Here is a 7638-nt window from a genome sequence, read left to right as displayed (position 1 = left end):
TCTAATTTTGTTTTTGTAGCACTTAGAGTAACTTATCAAAATATTAATTTAATAAATATTTGTAAAGTATTAGGCTAGGTGCTGGGGATAAAAGGTAAGCAAAAACAGACACGCTGTATCCTTAGAGTTTATAATCTAGTCAGACAGACATTCAAATAATCACATGAAGATATGTAAAATTGCAGGCCTGGTGCAGTGGCTCCCATCTGTAATTCCAGCATTTTCGGAGGCCGAGGCAGGTGGATCACTTGAGTTCAGGAGTTCAAGACCAGCCTAGCCAATGTGGTGAAACTTTGTCTCTACTAAAAATACAAAAATTAGAAAAATGATTCAAGCATGGTGATGTGCACCTGTAATCCCAGCTACTCAGGAAGCTGAGGCAGGAGAATTGCTTGAACCCAGCAGGTGGAGGCTGCAGTGAGCTGAGATCGTGCCACTTGCACTCCAGCCTGGGCGACAGAGTGAGACTCCATCTTAAAAAAAAAAAAAAAAAAGATACGTAAAATTATGACTCTAGTAAGGGTTTTAAAGTAAAGGAGCATAGGGATACACGCACATAAAGCAGGTAACTGACCTGGTCTGGGGTTCAGGGAAAGAGCCTCTGTGTAGAAGTGAAGTTTCAGCAGTGGTCTGAAAGATGAATAGGAATTAATAAGGGATAGCATATATACAAAGGCCCTATGAGGTCCTTAAAAGAAGGCCTGCCTAATCAAATTTACTTTTTCAGAATGTCACTGTGGTTGTCCTGTGGAAAACGGGTGGGAGGGGCCGCAAGCAGACCACTAAGGAAAGCCTTTGGCACTAGCACAGTCAAGAAATTACGTATCCGAGTGGTGGAGGATACAGAAGCTAATAATAGCAGAATATTTTTTCGAGATGGAGTCTCGCTCTGTCGCCTAGGCTGGAGTGCAGTGGCCTGATCTCTGCAACTGCCATCTCCTGGGTGTTGAAGCAATTCTTCTGTCTCAGCCTCCTGAGTAGCTGGGATTATAGGTGCATGCCGCCACACCCGGCTGATTTTTTATATTTTAGTAGAGATGGGGTTTCACCGTGTTGCCCAGGGTGGTCTCAAACTCCTGAGCTCAGGCAAATCCACCCGCCTCAGCCTCCTAAACTGCTAGGATAACAGGTGTGAGCACTGTGCCTGGCCTGCTTATGCTTTTTTTGAGGGGAGGGTGGTGAGACAGGGTCTCACTCTGTCACGCAGGCCTGAGTGCAGAGGTGTGAACATGGCCCACTGCAGCCTCGACTTCCTGGTCTCAAGTGATCCTCCCAACTGTATCCTGAATAGCTGGCACCACAGGTTTGTGTCACCATGCCTGGCTAATTTAAAAAAAAAAAAAAAAAATTGTAGAGACAAGGCCTTGCTATGAGCTCAAACTGGGCTCAAGGGATCCTCTCATTTCAGCCTCCTGAAGTGTTGGAATTACAGCTGTGAGCCATTGTGCCAGGTCTGATTATGTGTAGAGTTGCAAAAATTTGGTCCTATAAGGAAGGTTGATGCTTTCTGGCAAAAACCAGCACAATGAAAGCTTTTACTTTCTAAGTAAGACCTAATATAGGCCGGGTGCAGTGGCTCACACCTGTAATACCAGCACTTTGAGAGGCTGAGGTGGTCGGATCATGAGGTCGGGAGTTTGAGAGCAGCCTGCCCAACACAGTGAAACGCCGTCTACTAAAAATACAAAAATTAGGCTGGGCTCGGTGGCTCAAGCCTGTAATCCCAGCACTTTGGGAGGCCGAGACGGGCAGGAGATCGAGACCATCCTTGCTAACACGGTGAAACCCCGTCTCTTACTAAAAAAATACAGAAAAAAATAGCTGGGCGTGGTGGCGGGCGCCAGCTACTTGGGAGGCTGAGGCAGGAGAATGGTGTGCGCCTGGGAGGTGGAGCTTGCAGTGAGCTGAGATCCGGCCACTGCGCTCCAGCCTGGGCGACAGAGCAAGACTCCGTCTCAATAAAAAAAAAAAAAAAAATTAGCTGAGCATGGTGGCGTGCGTCTGTAGTGCCAGCTACTGGGGAGGCTGAGGCAGGAGAATTGCTTGAACCTGGGAGGCAGAGGTTGTGGTGAACCAAGATCACGCTACTGCACGCCAGCCTGGGTGACAGAGCGAGACACTGTCTCAAAAAAAAAAAAAAAAAAAAAAAAAACCTAATAAATACCACAGTGAGTCTTCCTTGGTTTTTGTTTTTTGAATTTTTTTTTATTTTTTGAGATGGGAGTCTCGCTCTGTCGCCCAGGCTGGAGTACAATGGCACGATCTCGGCTCACCACAACCTCTGCCCAATTCTGCCTCAGCTTCCCGCATAGCTGGGATTATAGGCGCCCGCCACCATGCCTGGCTAGTTTTTGTATTTTTAGTAGCAACAAGGTTTCAACCATGTTGGCCAGGCTGGTCTTGAACTCCTGACCTCAGGGGATCCACCTCCCTTGGCCTCCCAAAGTGCTGGGATTACAGGCATGAACCACCACACCCATCTCATCCAGGAGTTTTAAAATACATGTGTGGGTATGTTCACCTCAATGTATTTCCTTTCTTTAAACTTTTCTTACATAGGAATATTTGGACCAGGTGCTGTGGCTCACACCTGTAATCCCAGCACTTTGGGAGGCCGAGGCGGGCAGATCATGAGGTCAGGAGATCGAGACCATCCTGGCTAACACGGTGCAACCCCTCTACTAAAAACACAGGAAAAAAAAATTAGCCAGGTATGGTTATGGGCAGCTGTAGTCCCAGCTACTTGGGAGGCTGAGGCAGGAGAATGGCGTGAACCCAGGAGGTGGAGCTTGCAGTGAGCCAAGATCGCACCACTGCACTCCAGGCTGGGCAACAGAGCGAGACTCTGTCTCAAAAAAAAAAAAAAAAAAAAAAAAAAAAAAATTAAATGCTTGACCTTTACATCAAATTAAACTGGCTAGCTTTAAATAGATTTTTTTCAGATTACATGCTCACTCTAGAAAAAAAGGGATGTGTGACAAAATACAGAGTGAAAGTATACTTCTTCCCTTTCTATTTTTTTGAGGCACAATATAGCATCCTGGTAAGTGAGCAGGCTCTGGAACCAAACTGTGGCTTGGGTACCTACTAGCCATGAACTGGAACAATTTATCTGTTTTAAGTTCCTTCTATGTAAAACAGGGATAAAAATTATAGTGCTGTAGTGAGCATTAAATGAGTTAGTCAATGCATCTAATGTAATTAGAGCAGTGCTTATCACACAGTTGGTGCTCAATGAATACTATTAAACTCCATGTATGTGGATACAGAGACACAAAATAAAGGCAATTACATATATGTTGGAAAAAGTATTCCAAAACTATGGCTACAAAAGCAACATTACATATTGAGGTTTGAATGGCTGCCTGTTCCATTGTACAACACACTGGAAACTGCTACAACTATGTCTCAAATAACCTGGTCCTTTGTTCTTTGACACCTGAAGAGTACTTTGGCACAGGTCTTTGGAAAGACTCCTTCTCCCATCGTCAGCATGTACTGCATTATTTAAAATTACCCATTTCAAGTAACGACACGCGATGAGATTTCAGTGCATTCTCAGCCCATGCTGCTTTATTGCTAAAAAGATATATATACACAGGTGCAGAGTTTCCAACTCGTTTAACCGTTCCTTTTTACATCAAAGAATTAAATTTCTTCAGAAACCCCAAAGATGCATAGATTAAGAAGCAAGCTGCCTTCTGTAATACTTCAAATAATATTCAATGAAACTCAACATTATACACCAATGGTGCAACCGAGAATATGGAGGACAGCAAATAAACACAGTGAGCAACTCTTATAAGGCAGTAAGCAAAGTATAATGTGAAGGACAGTCTCAGATAATCTTTCTGGTTTTAAGAGATGAGTCGGTTTTATGGTAAGTACCAACACTGTTACTGTTTAAGGATTGATGATAATGTATTACCAGAATACCTTTCTTATCCCTGGGAGAAATATGTTTTTTCACTGATGCAATGACATCACCAAGGGAGAAAAAACCTGAATACTATCAGTAACTAAGATACCTATTCTGACTTTAAAGAAGATTTAGGACTTCATGGAAAAATCTGTGATGTTTGGTTTCCCAAAATTATTTTAATGTGCCTTAGTGGAATAATGAGAGGAATTTAGAGAAACTCTGTTCTTAATCTTTACTGGCTGACAGACATGCTATCAGTAATTGGGGAAGAGAAACTATATTCAGGATATGACATCTCACTTCATGTATTTGAATGGAAACCAAACATCACAATCACAAGAAGTCTAATTCAATTCTGAACCACTGAAAAGTTACCATTCCACTTTATTCATTCCCAAAGTTACCTGTAGCAAAATCCTGCAGGAAAGAATATGAAATAAAGTTTTCAAAACAAATTATTTTTCAATCATAAAATGTAAAACGTTGAATGTGCTTAGTGAAAATCATTTAGTTTAATCTTGAATTCTATTTAGGCTTGTTTCAGACATCATGAATGCCATTTTTACATCATTTGTCATAATCACTTGTACTTATACAAGGGTTATTTTTAAAATAAGGCATTTTCTCAAAGAAAATTTTAAGCTACTACAGGCCGGGTGCAGTGGCTCACACCTATAATCCTGGCACTTTGGGAGGCGGATCACATAAGGCCAGGAGTTCGAGACCAGCCTGGCCAACATGGCGAAACCCCATCTCTACTAAAAATTAAAAAATTAGCTGAGGGTAGGTGCATGTCTGTAATCCCAGCTACTCGGGAGGTGGAGGTTGCAGTGAGCTGAGATCACATCACTGCACTCCAGCTTAGGCAACAGAGTGAGACTGTTTAAAAAAAAAAAAAAAAAAGGCCGGGTGCAGTGGCTCAAGCCTGTAATCCCAGCACTTTGGGAGGCCGAGACAGGCGGATCACGAGGTCAGGAGATTGAGACCATCCTGGCTAACACGGTGAAACCCCGTCTCTACTAAAAATACAAAAAAAAAATTAGCCAGGCACGGTGGCAGGCGCCTGTAGTCCCAGCTCCACGGGAGGCTGAGGCAGGAGAATGGCGTGAACCCAGGAAGTGGAGCTTGCAGTGAGTGAAGATCGCGCCACTGCACTCCAGCCTGGGCGACAGAGCCAGACTCCGTCTCAAAAAAAAAAAAAATTTTTTTTAAGCTACTGCAATAAATTTGTTTATTCATCAAATAAAATAAATGGTAAGGATTTTCTTCTTTTGAAGTGGAAACATTTTCTCCTGTTTAACCTGGCATTGAAAGCTTTAGGCAAGAAATTGTAGTCTGGCCAAACCCATCAAGGATAAAACTTTGGCTATAAAATTTGTTTAAACTGTTTTTTATGCAATAAAATAACAGAAACTAACTACAGATCTGTCAGTATTTTCAGGACTATTCTACAAAAAGGAAGTCTTCCTTGTCACAGGGGTACTTTATAGTTGGTTATTGGTAGTTGGTACCAGTATCATCCACAACATGTGCCTAGTCATGTGAAAATTCTGAAATATTGGAAATATGTGCACCCTCTTTTAAACTCAAATCCCAGTTTTAAAAGACCTCAAACTTTGTCTACATAAACCATATCATAAGCCCCATATCCACATCTAGTTATTTCACATATTCCATACTGGCATTCCCTGCTTTCCTACTCTTTCTGAAACTCTGCACCTTTCTGATTATTATAGCCATAGCAGCTAATTTATTCAACATGCTTAGTTTGTCTTTTGTTTTCAAACATGCTTGGAGACTAATGGAACCAGGCAAGTGGTTAGAGGGTGGGCACTGTTATGCCCTAGTCCTGACAGTTTGAATGTCTTGTGGTTGCCCCTGTTTATCTTCTTCCCATTTTCAATGGAAGTAAGAAAAATCCTTTATTAAAACATGAAAATAATCTGAATAAATTCAAGCTATTGGTTTTAGTCTCTATTGCTTCATTATTAACAAATGCATATATAAAATAACTAGTAACCACAACACTGGACATTTTGAGTCATGCATTAGAATATTCGTACTCTAAAATCAGAGTTAAGGGCCTGCCACTATTGCTTGCACTTTCATCAGACCCAGTTTGAGTTTAATAAGCATGCAAAATAAACTCCTTGATTCAGAGGAATTATGGGAAATAACAAGGATCCATGCAAGTTTCAACTCAAAAGTTGGGTTAATAATTGCTTAGAAATGCAGGTAGAAGCTCCACATCTATCGCAATGCTGCTTCAGAATAGGGTTAGGAGTCATACACAAAAATGTTGAAATTAGGACCACTAATCAGTTTTAAAAGGCTTATATGCAAATCCTGGTCCAACTGAGTACAGAATGATGTACACACTCTGGGAAAAGAAAAAGAATTGAGGGATGTACAGTCAAGGAGCTGTTAATTTTCTTGGCCATTTACTGACAACTATAACAGGAGAGCATCGGTGGTTTAGGGGGATGGTTAAGATGCTCTTAGGCAGAATGGTTTCTTTTCTGATTCATGCTAATGAGCATTACCTGCATAGCTCCCTGGGGAAAAAATGATAAAGAGCACGGCTAATACAATGTAAACTCAAGCTATCAATACCCTGAAATTTTGTCACAGCCCTCTGCTTTTTAAAACTGTTCACCAAGGGATCCTTCCAAATAGGATAGAATTAATAGCCTAGCAATGTTCATTAATAAACTAGAAGCAATTTGCTTGAACCAACAGCACCATGAGAATGGAAACTCCTGGAGGCCAAGAGTCTCTTCATATTTTTGCATATCACAGATACATGAAGAGTAAACATGAGACCACAGTAACTTTGAAAAGTAATTAACTATATACTTTCAAGACTATGAAAAACTCGTAGTATATTTTAGCATTTAGAAGTATTAACATGGCTGTTAAGGGTAATCTTTAATTGTTCCAAGTAACTGAACTGCTGACATCATTGTAATATGTAGCGCTGTCCCCAGATAGTGCAGATGCCTGAATATTGCTTGGTTATTCCAATGTCTCTAAGACCAACTGACAGCATAGGACATTTAAAGAGGAGCTATAATCAGCTTAACATAGCCTTTTCCCTATGTGTTAGTTGTCATGTAATAAATATTCAAGAGGCACTATTTCTTAGATCTACATCACTTATCTTTTAGTTTTTTTCCCTGGGAAAACAAGGAAATGTAGACCCAGTCTTTTCAGGGATAGCCAAGGTGCTGAAAGGCCAAGATAGACATCAGGTGAAAGGGAGTGAAGTCACCCTAGTTTCACTATTATATTCTGATGTGAGCTGTGTGGTTCCTCAGATGAAGAAAGAAACTAGTTTGCTGGGTTCTCCTTGGTAAAGAATAAGCAGTCACAGGCCATAGGACACATCTATATTAGGCAAGGTTTCACATCCCGCCCACCCAAACATACTCACTAGCTATTCCTTTCAATCCTTCTGCTTTGCATCTTTAAATCCTAACTCCCTAATCATAAGCATGAGAGAAATCCAGCTTATCCATGTTCTTGGGAGTTTTTTTAAAACATTAAACTCACAAACTTCTCTCCCTTTAAAAAAAATGTACCCAGGAAACTAATGGAGAAAGATAAGGAGACAAAGCAGAAAGTACACCATTCTACAAAATGAATGCCTGTTGCTAAAACATCGTAAGCAAAAAACCCACAGAGCGGCTTCAGTGGGGCTGTAGTACATTTGTTTC

Source organism: Rhinopithecus roxellana, chromosome 17 (assembly GCF_007565055.1).
Source record: "Rhinopithecus roxellana isolate Shanxi Qingling chromosome 17, ASM756505v1, whole genome shotgun sequence".
Taxonomy (NCBI): Eukaryota; Metazoa; Chordata; class Mammalia; order Primates; family Cercopithecidae; genus Rhinopithecus; species Rhinopithecus roxellana.
The sequence above is the reverse complement of the archived record's forward strand: the minus strand, read 5'-3'. Positions refer to the sequence as shown.